Raw genomic sequence first — 19,329 nt, 5'->3', positions numbered from 1 at the left:
TAGATATCAATACATCCTCGTAAATAATCAAAAAATGCACAGCAACAGATACATCTATATCTGCTGCGATAGCTAACAAGCTCTCGGGGTGGTGGTCCCTACTTTTAGGGTGGTATAGGATTGTACTGAGTGGGTTGAGAAGCTGTTAGCTAATGACATCTCCAGTTTGTCTGAGCAGATGTTTTAGCGAAAAGTGCTGACACGAGTACGTTAACGGTCCCCTTAATTACCATATCCAATGGTTTCATCAAAAATCTAATGGACAGAGGAGTTGAAGACAGCATATGATATGTATCACACAAGATGCTTGATGCAAAAGTACACTCCTCTACAGAGTATTTGACAAAGGATCCTGGGAATGAATGCTGGTGAACACATCGAAATCAAGGAGATAGATATATGTATACTTCTTTGCTTCACAGAAGAAAGAGGTCTTTTGTACGCCAAAGGGAACAGACACAATAGCTGAAGTGCTAAGCGCCCGGTCAATTCCTATGGTGTTTTTCCATTTTTTACAATAAAATCTCATTTCACACTCGCGTATTCGATTTTTCTAGAAATGTTATGCTTGTTGGCAACAAGCTAATAAATTTAGGGTTTTTCTATAGATTCTCGTTACTCATTATTGTGTAAAAAATACTTCAAATATAAATATTTTACTTTGAATAGATTTTCTCCATATATTTGCTGTAATGAGATACAAATAATGTTTTACTAATTCGGAAAGGGAAGTAGTATCTGGTTTAAAGTAGAAATATGATATTTTTCTAAAACATTCAGACAAATGTTTGTTTTATTTCTATGGATATGGATAATTGGTGATAACTTATACATACATTTAGTTTCAACTTCCATAATTTTCTTTTTTTTTCTCCATTTCACTTATTGTTAGTCCCCTAAGTTTGCGAATTAAAATACACAAATTGTATTAAAACTTATATTTTCAGATTCCTAAAGACTTGTTCGTAATAAAAATTAGTTGACAGAACAGAAATCAAATTGATTACGTTTAATAATCATTTAAATAATGGCTTCATTGTTTCTTCATAGTACTGCTTAAGCGAAAAATGAGTGTCTGCCTTCAGGGATTGGTAGTTCCGAAACAGAGTAAGCTGTCGCCATGGAATAAAAATTCAGGCGAAACCGGATTTAAAACGACTACTAATCGCAGAGGTCAACCTCGCTATTTAGTATTCTTGACGGTGCAGTAACACCTTTTTTTAAAAAAAAGGTTATACGCTACAAGCAATGCCTCTATTTTCTCGAAAGTAATTGCAAACTAATCACTCTGTATATTACGTGGGCGTTTTTACAAAATTTGAATGTCACTTGGGGATTGTTACAAGTGAAGGACGGACCTACTTTTTCGTTAGCCAAATTTCACATTCACTTTCAACATTTTATTGTTCAGACTAGTATTACCTGCGTCGTTGGTCTTTCATTTCAATAACAAAACAATGGATGTTACTAAGAGATGTTTAGTTGAGGTAAATGTTAATTTTTTAACATGAATATAGAGCATTTACAAAGGAATTATCTATTTCTTTTAATACAATCCGCTATAATTTTACGTAATATAAAATAAGGCTCAAGTATACATGAATAGATTTTTAAATGTTTCGTAAAATAATCGATAAAAGCAATAATTCATATTTAAGTAAATGGGCAAACTAAACTATTCAATTCAATCATAACTCTTTTCTTTGATTCTTCGTATCTTTCCGAGAGTCATATTGACGTTTTTTGACAAATTCTTCTATTCTTCATCCTTCTTGCTACTTCGTGCTACTTTTATCTTCATATTTTTGCTTATAACAATCTTTTATTATGCTTTGTGCAACACAATCTAACTATCTTATGCTTACTTATTTTCGTTGTTATCGATTGTAGTTCTGGCGAGTATCTAATTTCCTCCTTCGTTTCGGCACCGTATGCCAATGTAGAATTTATTTCCTTTGATGATACGAGGTTGGTCCCAGAAGTACCTGGTCTGACGTAGAGATGGCGGTAGTTGCTTTAAAAATATCACTGTATTAGAAAGTACACAATCTATACAGCATATGTTTCAAATTTGAAGACGCCACGATGTTTAGTATTTGTTTGGCAGCCATCAATAGTGAATTTGTAAACATGGAAATAATTGGTTATCGTTATGTGCTACAATACTTTTATTTGAAAGGCATTAGCCCAACCTGGGTGAGACTACTCTTTCGTTATCAACAGTAAAATATTGGGTAGCAGAGTTTAAACGAGATGGTACGACCTGCGAGGACCAGCACTAAATGAGGTGAAAACTCCAGAGAAGTTGAAAAAAAATCACAAAGCGGTACTGGATAATCGTTGACAATGTTTCACAGAAATCAAACCGAATTTTTGTGCCATTTCATAACCATGGATTAAAATGTGGGTCCATGACTTCACACCCGAAACAAAATAATAATCAAAACAATGGACTGAAAAGGGAGAACCGGTTCAAAAAAAGGCAAAGACTGTTTCCTCTGCAAGCAAGGTCATGGGGTCAGTTGTTTGGGATGCTTGAAAAAGGAAAACTATCAACGGCTAGTATTATGCGAAATTATTGCAAAGTTTGAGCGGAGAAATAAAGCAAAACGGCCTCATTTGGCTAAGAAGAAAGTGTTTCATCAAGACATTGCAACTTATTCGCAAGAGCAAACATTCTTTATACGCCAATAATCATAAATGAAGAAATATTGTTCAGTAGTGACAAATAAAATGAAACCAAGAACTAACGGTGAAGAAAATTAATATGTCTACTATTAGATTCTTGTTCACTTCTAGTACTATTGATATATAAATCGGTGAAATAATACAGTTACGACCAAGAAAATGCTCTTCAGGAATCAGTTTCAGATTTATTTAATCACCATTTTGATAAAAATTATAATGTTCCAGGTCCAATGACTATAATTGAAACTTTATTCATACATAAGTATTCATCCATATATTTTCTTAATTGAACTTCTAATGTGAAAACAGTTCTGTGTATCCCTAAAATATTTCAACCAATGTGACAAACCCAAATTACTTTTGAAATAATCAACCACGTGGTGAGATCATTTACATTCAAATTATATAGTAAAAGATCGTGCATTGTATACATACATTTCACATACATACGGTTATTAGCAATTTGTATAATGCTAGGTATATATTGATTCCCAATATAACTGAAAACATGTAAATTCTCCCTATTCCTACCTTCAATTTAACCTTGATTGATTATTTACGTGAAATAAATCGATTTACACGTGTTTTTAGTTTCTACTTTTATATTCAAAGGAAAATTATTTCAGTTTTAAATCTTAGAAAATAGGATATCTGTTTTCTGGATAATGTCAAATGTAATAACCTGAAGGAAAATATAAATGTTTTAAAACTTGTTATATTGCGTTAACCATTTTGTTTTTGGAAGACACAACAGAAATCGAATATTTAAGACCTAATGATAAAAAATTACTACAAACAAGGGACGGCTAGCATATAATATGAGCTAAAATAAAAGATAATAATATAATTTAAATAATTATATTATTATCTTTATTTATACTAATACAATATTAGTTATTTGAAAGAAAATATTGTGGGTCAATTAAATTTTGGTTGTTAGATAAATGTGTGCAAGAATAGGTGTATATTGTCAAAAATTATTAATTGTATCAATATTTGGTTTTTGTACATATGGTGAAAGCGATACCTAAGTAAACTCAAACAGTGTAGCAAAGACCTCGGTACAATTGTAAAATAGTTCTTAGTGATCAATAATTTTCTTGTGTAGGAACCGTTCCAATAATATATCAATGGAAATTTCACAAAGACACGATATACCTTCTACTAGTTTTTTGGAAAACAGTTTCAAGTAAAAAAAATACCTGCCAAATAAATTATACACTCCAGAATGAGGAGTGTACTGAAGTAATCTATATATTTCAACTAATATGCCTCATACCTTCATCTGTTGAAACACGGTGACAAGTTAAACTCTTTCCTGTTTGTCAGTCTGCTATTATTGCCGCTATAGTGAGATCTTGGGTGAGTTCAAAAAAGGGCCAAAAAAGTTATTTTAAAATATGTCCATGAAGGTAATTTAGTAACTTGAAAGACTGTTTACATGTGGTATAAGGGTTTTATTAATGAGACCATTAAAGCCAAGGAACAGCAGAAACTGTGTAAATGAGAAAATGGGTCACCCTTCATCATGACACTTTAATCACTAGATTTATCATCAAGCTACTCCGGCCTCTTCCCGAATATAAGAAGTGTACTAAAAGAGAATTATACTGATCTAATAATGAGGAAATCAATAAAAAAATCATTTTAAAAAATTTATTCAAAGCGACACTCACGAGTTCTATACTTCAGACCTTAGTCTACATATAAATCTGTGGAATGAAAGACTTATCCATAGGACATTATCTTTTCTTGAAGCCAATTAAGTTTGGAGGTTGTTAAGAATAAGAATATGGTAGTTTTGCTTACAATAACTTATTGAATTCATTTTTAGGAAGAGACAGTAAATGGGTTATTAAAACGATATTTTTGTACTAGAACTACTTCGAGCAAACTGAACAACGAAAATATTATTGACACACCCCTCGACTATTTCTTTGACCTTGACTATATAAACCTAGTACATTAGTGGTGCATGCGAAATGATAATTTTTCAACTTTCAACATCTTAACGAGACTGTTATTTCTACCAGCTATATTAAGTTTATTGTATTCAAAATTAACGGGAAATAGTTGACACGAAGACAGATTTTTGCGTAAGTACAGTTTTGTACATATGTACAGTTGATGATTTACTAATTTTTATTCCAATTATATGGGGTAACGGTTTAAACAATTTATAATGTGCCAGATTTAGAATATTCACGTGATGTTATGTTACAAATGTTTCAAGAATTTTTTTTCGATTCAAATTAAAATGTGTTATTAACAAATCGTGTTACATGATTTGAAAAAAATATTTTTAGTAATCCAAAAACACTTCGGAATATTTTAGACCCATACTATATCTGCGAGAAACACGACTACCGAAATCAACATTTTTTTTATTCATGACAATTCTATCATAACTTTAAAAAGTATGAAACTAAAAGAAGGAAGAATTAAATTGATTTTATTTAGACCAAATAAGTTTTGCGAACAAACGATTTTTCACTTTATTATATATATTAACGCTGTTTTTGAAATTTTCTCACACAATTTCTTGCAATTCAAATGCCTTTTTGTTCAAATTCTATTCTGGGAAGGATTGACTAGAGATTTGCTATATACCTGTTTAATATTTTCTTTTTTTAATGTCAATGGCTAGTATCAAAAGAAATCGGATCGGGGATCACGGTTGAGCATGTACTTTTACTGCATTATGTTGGACATACAAGGGTTAAGAGAAAAATACAAATGTGATTTTTGATTGCCTCTATCCGTCCGGATTTTTGGTCGATGGTGGGTATACTGTACTTAAATTAATTGTACCGCCTAGTGCAACATCGGCTTAATCTCAAACGAAAATTTTCGAATTGGTAGCATTGATTTGTTCATTTAACCACCATCGAGCGTTAGCAAGACTTAGCGGTTAATCTTTTATATCGATGGCATTTACTTTTGGATATGATTGGGATGAGGACCTACTCCTGGATAATATTGAGGATAATTAACAAAATAAATTGATATGGGAGTATACGTATGTTAGTTTCAGGAACAGCACTTCAAAGATTATAAAACGATAGAGCTAAGAGAAAGAATAACTCTTGTGAATAATAATGTTACATTTTTCACTTTATTTATTATTTTCATAGCCTTTGTTACATAGGTTTTAACGTTTAATGTTTTATTGTTTGTTTGTTTATAGTCTGACACAATTTTTTGCCATTTTGTTCAAGTTCTATTGACTAGAGATTTGGTGTCCGCTTGTTTATATAATAGACTAGGTAGTTTCACGTTTTCCGTCGTTTGTTTAAATCCTTCTGTTTGATCTGTCTTACATTCTAAAGTCTATTTATCGAAGAAAAATATTCCGCAGTAGATTAATTTAATTAAATCATTAATAATTATGCACAATTATTACTACAAAATTAAGGATTACATTAATTTCAAAATCAGATATTGATAATATTCGAATCTTCACTTTTTTCAATGATTATATATAGCATCTTATTGCTAAAACCAAGAATGCTTGCCTTGTGAAAGTCCACCCAAACTTGATACTCACTGCATTTACCCATGTTTCGGCCGGGTAGTAAAGTTTCCATTTTCTTTACAAAATTTCTCATTTTTTTTAAGGTATTCTCGCCTTCACACAATTATATCTGCTTTTTTCATCATGCGTATCTTGACTTGACTTGATAGACGTGATAGGTTATACCAAAGATTCAGATTTAAAAAAAACATGAAACCTTCTTATTGTGCCGTTGTATATATACTTTTTATATATTAATTAAAATAGCTACATAATGTCTAGCAAAAACAATGTACTTAGTATTAAGACGACTGCGCATAATCTTTCAAATGTCTAATTTTTCTGTACTATATTCAAATTGTTTGAAATCAATTATATTTTGTTTGTTATGCTTCAACGCCCATTTCCTTTTTTTATGATGCTTTAACATGAGAGCTAATTTATGAAAAAAATCCAATTTAATTTAACGTTAATTAGAGGTCGAGGTATGAACTTTATTGTTTAACCAAGGTAAACAATCGCTGGTACAAAAAATTTTTAATCTGTGTGCCTTGCTAATGAATTTCAGTAAAATATATTTGCTTTATACGAAAAGTAATTACAAATTTTCGTGATAGAACATTTGTAATGAAACTTCATCAAGCAACGCCTTGCTCTCATTATCAATGAAACATTTCTTTAAATGTACTGTAGTTTCGATTAATAAATGTCACTGGACATTCGGATAATCGAATGAATGATAAAAAGCGGTTATATACTGCTAGATTATCAAAAACAAAACACTTTTGGTACTATTATAATACGTACCAACCTAGTGCGCCAATACCTCTATTTTGTTCTTATTTTTTACTTTATTTATAAAGTGTGGTTTCTAAAAAAAATCTATAATATATTATTAGCATCCTTTTCCTTCTTATTAATTGGAGAAGATGAAGCCTGCAATGGATTTGAGGTAGACGTAGTACTAATTTACTAGTTAATCAGTGTATTTCATACTGAATACACTGTTTACACCACCACTCACAATTACACTGTCTGACGCGTGTTTCGATAACTAAGTTATCGTCTTCAGAGACTGAAAGTAAACAGTTTACCTTACACGCGTCAAACAGTATAATCGTGAGTATTGGTGTAGTGGTGTTGTAAACAGTGTGTTCAGTATGAATATCATCAAAGGTTCCAGAAATTCAAACTTAGTAAGTGTATTTTATAATTGATTTCACTTAGTAAGTAAATAAGTAAACTTAGGTAAGTTAGCTCCATATCACGAAATTTGTATCATATAAGCTGAATAAAATTGGGTTATAATATTTCTCCCTAATTTGTTTGTTTATTATGAATTATATAAAATTTGGTTCATTTAACAACCATAATTACACAATAATACTTGAAAATCTTTATATAAAGTATACGAAAATGACTTGAAACAGTCATACATCTTCCTGGATCCGCCACTGAGTGATTTGGTTGACGTGCATTCCGAGAGTGGTTGTTTCTTTCTTGTTGTCGCAAGTTAGTTAGGTATGACCTGTCATTGTCTACATTCTAAAAGAATGTTCAAATAAAAATGTACTTTTTCATTCACACCACTTAAGAACGTAATCCATATTTCTTTCGGTATGTTTACAAGAAACTAATACCCCTCATCCTTCATATGTGATTGTCTGGTTGAGGTCAAAACTGGAAGACTTGGATCGTATATCTTTTTTTGCGGTCTTTTAAATTGTATTATTTCCAAGACAAGAAAAGGATCTCAATTTTTTGGCACATTGCCAAAAATACATTAAATTTGCATTAAAGTAAATAATTATGCTCTAAATATATTGTTCAAATTTTCAACAAAAAAATGGTAGGGGTTTAAGATATGATTCTATAAAGGAGTCTTGAATACAAATAATACTCTGATTAGCATTATATTCAGTTGGCACAGTTCTTAGAAATACTGTTGCAATTTATCTTATCAAAAATAAAAATGTTTCAATTCCTTCATTTAAAATTTGGTGAATTAAATTTTGTAATTTTTGTTTTTTGAGTTTGTTTTTGTTTTTATTCTAAATCAACCAAAAATTCTTTAATATAAATGAATGTTTCATATTCGAGCAATGAATAATATGTTGATAGACATTTCATATGGGTATATTAATTTTCAATAATTTTGCAAACGATCACCAAAAACAGTGAACAAGTTACAGTGAGAATGCTAGAGGTTTATTGTATAATATAGTCATAGAACTCATTAATTCAATTTTTCATCTAACGGAGAAGTGTGGTCAATTGTAAAAGTAGATCCGTTAAAAAAAAGGAACGTTTTTGCTATCATGTCAACAAAAGTTATCGTAATATCTTGTGATGTAGTAACTTCAACAATTGTTGAGCATAAACCTAACAGTATGTGAATAATATACTGAAATGTCACCAAATATCGAAGACTTACAAATGAACAATAAAGAAACAGTATACTTACTTATGGGAGGTCAATCACCATGGGCCTTAGAAAACTCACTTATTTTATAAAAGCTGTTTCTAATTTATCACAACCCGGGAAAGATCACAGAAAAAAGTTTAGTCATTTTTTGAATTATCTAAAAAGTTGTATCGTTCATTAATAAATGTTAAACCTTCCAAATAAACAGAGGGCACATGCACTTAATTCACAGCTGTCTACTGTCAGTGCGATTTCACTCCTAGCGATAAATTTACTGAAGTGAAAAGACTGTCCGTAATATTCTTTATGTGAGAGAACAAAAACCAACAACTTCTAACACCACCTTATTACAGGAATCAGCAAGTTAAATATTCAGAGTAGATTTCTTCATAACTGCCTAATGCGACATCTATAGAAGAAGAGTCTAAGTGATCGTTCACATATTATGCTAGCAACTAGCAATGCATTAATGAATAATGTGTATTATATACGGTTACAACTATGGAGTGTAGAGGAGGAACGTCTCTGGGTTAAAAAATGTGAGCTGACTTTTGATGGGTAAATAGGTGGCGCTGATTATAGAGGTTATTCGCTTGAATTTTACGCGCTGATTTGAAAATAACTGTATAGTAATGCTTTAAATAATGCACCGTGGTAATGAAATTAGTATTAAAATAATGAAACGATTAACAAAACAGAATCTCGTTAAATTAACTTTATTATTTAGCTATTTATTTGGTTAAGATAATACATATATTCTAATATGAAAAAAAGTAGTATCATGTAACAATAATGAAATAGTATAAAAAAAAACATTTTGGTTGATTAAAATAAAATATTGAATTTTATCCGTAACTAATATAATAATTATAGCGATATAATTAGATCAATAAAAATAATAGAATAATAAAAAAAATATTTCGGTTCATAAAAATAAAATATTGAACTTTATTAGCAACTAATATAATAGTTAGTCATATAAAAATATCAATAAGAATAATAAAATAATTGAAAATAAAACACTTTGGTTCATAGAAATAAAATATTGAACTCTATACGCAACAAATATAATAATTATAGTTTTGTTAAAATATCATTGGTAATTCGCTTATGCAAGCAGGTACAGAAATATATCAAGTTCTTAAAAAAAAAATAAAAATCTAATAAGATATTAAGGATTGCACAGCTTTTCACATGAATATAATCAAACGTCAGTTACAACTTTGATAATTTCTTATACAGTAAGTGTTTAACTTCAGATCTCAATCCCATAGAACAATCAGCGCCACGTATTATCCCTACAGAATTCAGACCATATTTTAAACGTACCGTCCATAATAGATGTTCCTCCTTCTCTACACTCCATAGTTACGATTGCTTGTGTAAAGTTACGAATACGAGACTGATTGAATTTACCAGTTAAAACATATCTATTTTTTTCTATACTCCATTACTCCGGGGGTTTCAAAGATTATAATTTTTTTTATTTATAGTGGTGGATGAGGAAAACGTTTGTCAGATGGCGGTACAATACTAAAAAATAATTTTTTGTTGAAATGCATAATTAAACAAAATTATTGAGTATTTCTATATTTTCTTGTTGAAGAATTTGTATATCACATATTTTTTTATGCACAAGGACTTATTACTATTTAAGTGGGTTGTTAAGTTTTGAGGTGTGATGTGAATATGTCAAATTTGACATTGCCATCATAAAGTTTGACGATTTTAATGCTAAATGTACTCAGAACGTGTTGTCATACGAGAGCTATTCGAGTTGTAATTTTGTGCGCGCCTATACCAATTTACACAATAATTGTATTTAACAAACTTTCCAAGCACTGCAAAGATATCTTTGAAGTAGATTTTAAAAAATGACCACCTAACTGAAAAATATCAATTTCATTAGAACCAAAAACCTACAAAAATATGTACTTAAATGTCTCCGTATTTCTCACACAAAATTAACGCAAAGTACGATATAAAATACAACATAAGCGTGACATAACACCACAACAGACATTATTTAGCTTTAGCACCATTCAATTAATTTTCATATTTTTGACATGATGATACCTTTTTCAATATATCATCTGCGCCCACATCCCCACTTTTCAGAAATAGCAAAAATTCTTTGCAGTTCATTTTAAAATTAGTTTTAACTATAAGCTCCGCCTCCAAAGTCTTAATATCTAATTTATTTCTTTCCTTTCTCCAAGCGGCATTCATTAGACTAAGCATTCTTTCAGGAAAGGCATTTGAATGTGGAATTGATAAAAATGTATTACATATTTTTTAAAAATTTGCCGGGAAATTGTTTTTAAAAAATGCCATCCATCTTTGACTTATATCTTCCTCTTCATTTAAATTATTTTCAATAAAATATTTCAGTCTGATAAATTCTTCAAAGAGCATGTCTTCATCTATGTCTATTTTAAAATCTGAAGATATTTTAATAGATTTTTCTACAGACAAGATTTGTGATTTCTTTAAAATCATGCAAGATAGATTTTCAAATCTATTGTTGTTGTATTGGTACCTAAAATTAAGAAAACAAAACGTCATAGTAGTAGATAGGTAATCCACATATGCACCATAAATGTAAATATTACCATTTTTCCAAATAAGATATTGTCCTTTCCAAGAAAACATTTGCCTGTCTCTTGAACTGTACAATTGTATCACTATTCTCAGATTTTAGTATTAATTTCTTGCTATGGCTCCATAAAATTCTTGATAGAGTTTAGTTTGTAGACTTTTTCTTAAAAAGATCATTGTTTCATGAAGTTCTAGTATTGTAGCTTTATCTGATTGTAATTTTTGAATGGTGATTTGCAATGTGGGACCAACATTTACTAAGAATCCTAAAAAATAAACAATAACTTATAAATTAATTCAGCCAAAATGCTATGATTTTTTTTTGTTAATTAAAGTAGCACTGTTTACCCAAATATGCCTCAGCAAATTCATCTGGAAAAAAATTTTGTAAAATGGCTGGTGGGGACTCCATTGACAAAAATGATATTTTACTGGTTGAAACTTCTTTAGAAGCCTTTCTGCTGCTGGTATAAGACTAAGCCATTTGGTTGGCACAGAAACAATTCACTCCACTCAAAAACGCAAAATTCAAAAAAATCTTTGAGTTCCTCAGTTTTTTTCGTGCTGCTTGAAAATCCATTGTAGCATTTAATCACAATCAGTTCAATATCGTATCTAAAATGAATTTTAATTAGACTATAGATTTTCTTTTAATTTAAAAAATGCAAAATTTGATATAAATTAACGAATGTTACCATACCTTAAGGCTTTGTGGCCGTTTTTACGAGAATTGTGGACTATATGGCATACACAACCAATTGGTATTATGCTGTCATTCAATTTCTTAATTTCTGTAAAAACCCTTTGGTTTTTCAAAATTCACTGACGCATTATTAGCCCAATAGGCAGTTACATCTGCAATTGTTAATCCAGCTTTCTCTAAATTTGTAACTATGCCAAAAGAAATATCCTTAGATTTTCCTGATGGGGACGAGTAGAAATTTAAAAGCATTGTTTTAATTCTCTCCTCTTTTTTAAAGTACCTTAGTACCAGAGGAAATGTTTTTATGTTCCCATGATCGGATGCATCACTTGACATTGAGAATGGGCGATGACCTTGCAAATCTTCTAATATTTTCCTCTGTGTATAGGGAGCCAATACATTAGTGACAATTTTTGTCCCTTTCGTTCTACTGAGTGTGATTCCTTGAGCCGTCTGTGAATTAGGAAGAAGTTTTGAGAGTATTTTTACCAAGCAGTCTACTGACAAATAACTGTGTGATTGTTGCACTGAATGATAAATCAATCTGCATTCAGCAATTTGTAATTTACTTTGAACTTTCTACTTGCTGGAAAAAATAGTTTTGATTGTTTGTGCATTTGCGGTTTTTTTAATATTTCTGACACTCGCACAATATGCATTTTGCCATGTGTTTTGAATTTCCTTTTATGACAGAGTACTTGGTTTCCCAAAACTTGTTGTACGAAACCTAAAAGTAAAAATAAAATGTAAAACAAAATATATGGGTATCTACCCAATTAAAAAAATATTCACAGAAAACAGTTTTGTTCTACTTATATGCATTTTAATAATATACCTCTCTTTTTCCTTTTTTTTGTGCCACTGTCTTTTCATCTTCAGCAGACCGTTTATTTTTTGGAGGGGATTCTGCTTCATTTGTCTAAAAAAATACCATATGATATAAAGCACAATAATTATATTGTAGAATTCGTAGACCTCCACTGCTACAAGATAGACAGGACAGAAGCCTTATTAGTTATTACATTACTATTTGCAGTTTTAAATTTAGTTACGTTTAAAATAATTAGAACCTTACCAAATAATTCTCAGCAATGTGATTATTATTGTCATTGTCCGTGTCAACACACACCACGGGTGATTGCGGCTTTTCATCTGTAGTTTCAATTAAACAATCCACTATATCTTCATAAACTCCACAATTTTCCCCTAACCAGTCTATTTCGTCAGAGGAAACGGAAGAATCCGATTCTGTGGCCATTTTATTATTATTTATATAGCTGAACGCCAAAATCAACACAGACCACTTGACAATGTATAATAAAATAAATAACCTTGCGCTTTTACGACGGAAACAGAGAGCCAGGCTAGCCGATTAACCCGATTAATCAGCTATTGCCTTTTATCTCTTTTTATTAACGTGGAATAAAAAGAGATAAAACACAACCAGACATCTTGTCTGTTTGTCTGAAAGGTGACAAAGTACTCGATCCGAACAAACAACGATCATTCGTTTAACCTACGATGCTTAAAAATTGGACGGAATACTAAAGAGCGTTACCAATAATGCTAAACAAAAAAGCTTTATGCGAGTACGTGTAAAAGCGGGAAAAGCGGGACAATTTACGTAAAAAGCGGGACTTGAATTAATTTATAAAGAGCGGGACCAATCAACAAAAAGCGGGACGTCTGGCAACCCTGGTCCTACAGCATCGATATATCCCCCTTCTCTTTGAAAACATTCAATTGTTCTTTTGTGAAACTCTTGTATTAATTATAATAATCCTCTCAAAATGGTCTACATCATCAAATAGTCCTCGCTGATAAACCTGCTATTTTAAGTAACCCCATAAAAAGTCAAGGGGAGTCAAATCAGCAGACCTAGGAGGCCAAAAATATCTAAATACCTGTGAATCACCTTCCCATCAAACATATTTTCAAGGAGTACTCTAACGTTTAATTTACTATGGATGGAAGCACCGTTTTGTTGGAACCAAACTGTCATACATTCTTGTGCAAAAAATCACTTACTTGATTTTCTATTAATTGTAAGTATTGTGCGGCATTTAAGAAATGTCGAAAAAAAAGGTAAAACTAATTTATTTTTGTACACACCACACCATAAGTTCGTTTTAAAAGAATATTGGTTCCGAGTTTTTATAACAAAGTTTGGATTACTGTTAGACCACCAACGACAATTTTGTGATGAGACGATTCCGTTTGAAGAATATGTTGCCTCATTCGAAAATATTATAGTTCTTGTAAAAAACGGGTCTTTATCCAACGTTGGATCTTTACTTACTGAAGTAGATTGGATTGCTGAGGCCATTTTTCTTAATGACATTTTTGGGTCTTCTACGACAGACAACATCACTTTAAATTCAGTGTCTTCATTCGCAACCCGTTCTCGGCGATTACTCCTAAATTTATTTTCTATACGAGGATGTACTAATATCTAATTAACCTAGATCGGTTCCATGCATAAACAAAATATTGCGTTACCATAGCAACGAACAATAACTTATTAGAAATGTCAGGGTAAAGTTTGACGTCAAAAAAGTAAACCAGAGTTACGCAATAAATTAAAAGAAATAAGTTGTCCACCGAAATTGTGAAAATCGAAAAATTGGAGTATCGAGCCATCATCAATAGTCTATGATCCCACCGCTTGATCTTGCAGGTTTCTGTTTTTTTGATGAAAGCAATCTTGAGGATGTATGGAATGGATTAAGGATATGTTGCCTGGTAAAAATCAGCCGCAGTTACCTGTGATTAATTTTAATGTTATTAATATACTAATATGACTTCAGTCCATATTATAGCATTTGAAAGAAAATGATATATTTGTTAACAGCACGTAACAATGCGTGCATCTTCTTTGTTGCGCTTCCACTTACTTGAGCGAGAGTCGTTCACAAAAATCATGGCAACCTCCGTTTGCGGTCATTGTGCAGCTGGCAACCATGGATTTTCATGTTCAATGTATATAAAACTTTAATTTTGCATAAAATTAAAAAAACCGGCGAATGCAGTTAATTAACAATAATATACCTGTTTACACCTGGCAACCCTAATGATGTGGTCGACTGAGAGCTGGCAACCATTTTTATTTTGATTTGTGACATCATTTTCTTTCAAATGCTGTAAGATTGACTGAAAAAAATATAGCTGCAATTCATATTAGTATATTAATGATATTAAAATTAATTACAGGTAATTGAGGATAATTTTTACAAGGCAACCTATCCTTAATCCATTCCATACATCCTTAAGATTCCTTTAAAATTAATTTCATCATAAAAACAGATACCTGCAAGATCAAGCGGTGGAATCTTAAACTACAAGAACGAAGATATGCTTAATACCCTTGGTGAGCAATGTCCTTCGTATGCTACCGTGAAAAATTGGACTGCCATCTTCAAAAGAGGTAAATTTTCCATTGAAGATGATGACCGATCGGGAAGGCCAGTTTCTGTTTCAGTCTCCGAAAATATCGATGCAGATCAGACCTTCGAATTGGGCTAAAACGGATATCTGAGCACTGAATATTTCATACGAACGCGTTCATCATATAGTTCACGTCAATTTGGACATGAGAAAAATTGCTGCAAAATGGATCCCTAAATGTTTGAATGTTGACCAAAAGCGTGCAAGGGTAGAAGTAGACTCCTTAAACCGAATTGTTACTATGGATGAGACTTGGGTACATTCCCACGATCCAGAAACAAAGCAACAATCGATGGAATGGCGACATTTTGGTTCTCCAAGACCTAAGAAGTTTCGTGTTCAAAAATCTGCTGGAAAAGTTCTTGTTTCAGTTTTTTGGGATTGCCATGGAGTACAATTGATTAATTTTTTGGATAAGGCTAGAACAATAACTGGAGATTACTATTCGACATTACTTACCACTCTACGGGAAAAAATGAAAGAGAAAAGTCGCTAAAGCTATCCAAAGATGTTTTGTTATTTTCTTCCAACGAAGAAGTAATAAAAGCTGTGGAGGTCTGGTTTGTAAGGCAAGAAGAAACATTTTTTTAAAGGTCTAGAGACGTTGAAGGTTCGCTGTAATAAATGTATCCAATTAAGAGGAGAATATGTTGAGTAATAAAATATTTTGACATTGAAATTTTGTTTGGTTCTATAGTATCTAGGCTAAGAATTTTTCAGTATATCCTCGTACTTCCACTAGCCTAAAATTTATTTAAAATTTTTGTAGCTGTTGAATGCCTAATGATTCTATGCTGATGTCTATTATTAAAAATATTTGCAGTCTCTCTATGTGTTTTGTAATTTTCTCTAACAATTAACACAAGTTCTATTTTTTCTTCACGATTTAGTAAATTTGCCATTTTTATTGTAATGTTATAAACAACAACTCACTCTGACATTCCCTGTTACATACTTCATGTAAGGGCATCCTAGTTGGCGTTAAATTTTATCCCGCCAGAATAATTAATACGGAATGATTAGTAAATAATCAAAAAATATAAATTTTCATAATAAATGGCTGTAATTGCATTTTTGAATATAACTTTCATTTCAAAACAACTTTATAACATTTTTCTGATTTGTAAAAAATAAAGATACTTTACTCTTGCAGAAAATTCAAATTTTTTGACACACCTCATATAATGTCTTAAAAAATTGATATTTGATGGTTGCATTTTAACTTTTGGACCATGCAGAACTTTTTATCAAGAATAACTTTTTTTTCTCGTAAAACCACTAATCAAAAAGAGTTGGAAAAGTAGTTAGATAATTACTTCTGACAATCCATAGGTCAATGGCTATGGTCCATAAAAAAGCGACAGTCTTCAAAGTAGAACAATTTTTAATAGGTATGACCAAGAAATGCACGTCAAAATTGGAGCAAAGTGAACTCGATGTTAATTTTTTTCTTTTATTGTGAAGGTGTTGGGCATCACAATAATGCTCCAAGAAGCCACATGAGGGAACCGGCAACGCCTTTGATTAAGTGGTGATTGACTGCTTCACCACGACAGAGACAATCGATCCTTGTGTAGCAAGCAATATTTAACAAAGCAATCGTCAGAATCCTTACAGTGATTTCTGTGACTTTTGGCTCTGTCTCTGATTAAAAATTGAAGGACAACAGTTCAATTATAAATCGATGGTTGAAAATAATGCGATAAATGCACTGGCAATTTCGAAAACTAACTTCCAGGGCGGTTTCAGAAAGTGGAAATACCGCTGTGTGTCTGTTTTCTGTCAAATATAGATAGTTATGGAGGATATTATTTGTCATATGGTGAAGAATAACACTAATATGGAGGAAGATAGGATTAATATTTTTGGGCCAAAATTCATACATTTTACCCCGTCCAACATTTGACAGAAATTAATTTACAAATAGGAAATTTTTAAGTGCTTGCTTATGGAAATGAGAGAAGTTTTCAGATAATATTATTCAAAATAATGTCCTTCTCTCTAAATTTTTTGGAAAAGAATATTTTTAAAAAAATATTTCAATCCAACAACTTGTTTTTTATTATTAAATACAGGAAAAAAGTACAACATATGCTCCATTATTCTTGCAATTCCTCGATCTACTGTCGTAATAATTAAATAATAACTTTCCTAGCAGACAAATATCATAAAAAAATGTAGGAAAGAGAGATTAAAATGAAAATTATTACGAAATTGGTTTTGTGAATGTAACTTTATGTAATTGTCATGACTACCGAAAGATTAAAATTGAACCTATATAATAAATTATACTCTGTAAAACATTTCTTATATATTAACTATAGAAACAGGTTTTTCGTACTCTTTATCACTGGGTCACCTAGTAACCTTTCTTACAAGAACCATCATAACTGTATCTACTGAAATAGTAGTTCCTCAATTTGTCATTTTATTGAATGTTCGATTAGAAAAAAAATGAAACACGTTGTCAAAAATTCAACCTCAAAGTAGGTATTCTAGATCAGGGATCTCCAAACTACGGCTCGCGGGCTAGATCCAGCCCGCCAGTTCCATCAATCCGGCCCCGCGACAGCTTAAGACTAATGTGTTACTATGTATGTAATGTGATAAGTTAAATGGAATAGAATGAAAACACAGCGACAGTGTTTTGATATAAAGAAATCTTTACGAAAGCGGATCATAAAGTGTATTGAAGTAAATGGTGTGCATTTTGAGCATTTTCTTTGAAGTTTTTTTATTTTTGTTTACAAATTTGTTATTCTTATATATTTAAGGAATAATAAAATTTTTTTATGAAAAAAATAAAATTTATTGAACTTTTTAGAAGCAAATAACTCGATAACCGATTGAGTTACACGAATCAAAGAAGAGTAACTTTTTTTGTAGAATTTTACGCTTTTTAATATTTTTTTATTATTTTAGTTGTAAGTTTAGCCGAAAAAAAAGTTTACTTTCATTTACTTAACACAGACAAGTGTAACTAGCGCACTTGTAAAAATTGTAGAACACAGAAAATTGATACCATGAAAACGGAAAATGGAGAAATCTAAGCATACATCAAGGATACAGTGAATAAAATTAAGTAACTATCGGTATATAAATATGGGTCCTAAATTAACACAAATAGCAAGTAAAAACATAAACTTCGCTCCTCATAAATACAGCTTCCTAACTATACAGTTAACACATATAGACAGTAGTGAGATTGTAGACATTATTAAACAACTGAAAAATTGAAAATCGATCTAAATCTTATTAAATTCATTGCTGAAAGCATTTATCATCCCTTAAAATATGTTATAAATTTTAGTATAGACACTGGCAACTGGCGAACGTAATTTAAGGAAGCAGTAGTTTGTCCAATATATAAAAAAGGGGATAAAGCAATAGCAACAAATTATGGACCCATATCTTTGATAATTCACTTAACAAAGATATTAGGAGAAAAAATTGAATAAATTCCATAATATCTTATAACAATATAGAAACAATATGGAGAAAAGGCAACTACTGTGAACGCGACTTTAAAATTAACTAAGAAAATACATAATTCATTGGTAACAAGAAACTCTTGCCTTTGCGTTTTTATAGATTCTAGTAGAGCTTTTGACACAATAGATTATTTTCTCTTTCATAAAACCTTGGAATTAAATAGGATTAGAAGAAATTGTTCACAACTTTACTACAGAAAACGAATATAGTAAGATAAAAATCATAAAATGTTGAGTTCCGCAAGGTACCATACTAACCAATATTATTTAATGTAGATTAAAATGAATTATTTAGTCTATATACGGAGGTTAAAATTATAGGACATGCAGACGACATCCTCATCTTCCATGAGGCGGAAACCTGCTAACAAACAAACAAACGAAGTTGAAGCTTACGTAACTGTTATAAAATACTGGTTTGATCATATGCTCTTATCAATATTTTTTGAAAAAATGAAAGTCTTAG

The 19,329-nt window shown here is 31.1% G+C and overlaps 1 protein-coding gene and 1 long non-coding RNA gene across 3 annotated transcripts in view; both read right to left on the bottom strand.

The window, feature by feature from the left end:
* Nucleotides 1-8,918, bottom strand: part of LOC130451286 (solute carrier organic anion transporter family member 5A1-like) — a 74,875-nt gene extending 65,957 nt beyond the window's left edge. The window contains exon 1 of the mRNA XM_056790218.1: nt 8,667-8,918. The gene's annotated coding sequence lies outside the window, so the exon portion shown is untranslated. The remainder of the gene's footprint in view (nt 1-8,666) is intronic.
* A 409-nt stretch (nt 8,919-9,327) lies between these two features.
* Nucleotides 9,328-13,252, bottom strand: LOC130451287 (uncharacterized). Of its 2 annotated transcripts, XR_008910700.1 has the most exons (7): nt 13,004-13,252; nt 12,764-12,847; nt 11,926-12,655; nt 11,574-11,840; nt 11,240-11,491; nt 10,704-11,166; nt 9,552-10,160 (listed from the first exon to the last, which is right to left on the bottom strand). It is a non-coding gene; the product is annotated as an uncharacterized LOC130451287 (long non-coding RNA). The 2 variants fall into 2 exon arrangements; XR_008910699.1 differs by having other exon boundaries at nt 9,328-11,166; nt 13,004-13,246.
* Nucleotides 13,253-19,329: the final 6,077 nt, after the last annotated feature.

This window comes from Diorhabda sublineata, chromosome X, assembly GCF_026230105.1.
Source record: "Diorhabda sublineata isolate icDioSubl1.1 chromosome X, icDioSubl1.1, whole genome shotgun sequence".
Classification (NCBI taxonomy): Eukaryota; Metazoa; Arthropoda; class Insecta; order Coleoptera; family Chrysomelidae; genus Diorhabda; species Diorhabda sublineata.
The sequence above is the reverse complement of the archived record's forward strand: the minus strand, read 5'-3'. Positions and strand labels throughout refer to the sequence as shown.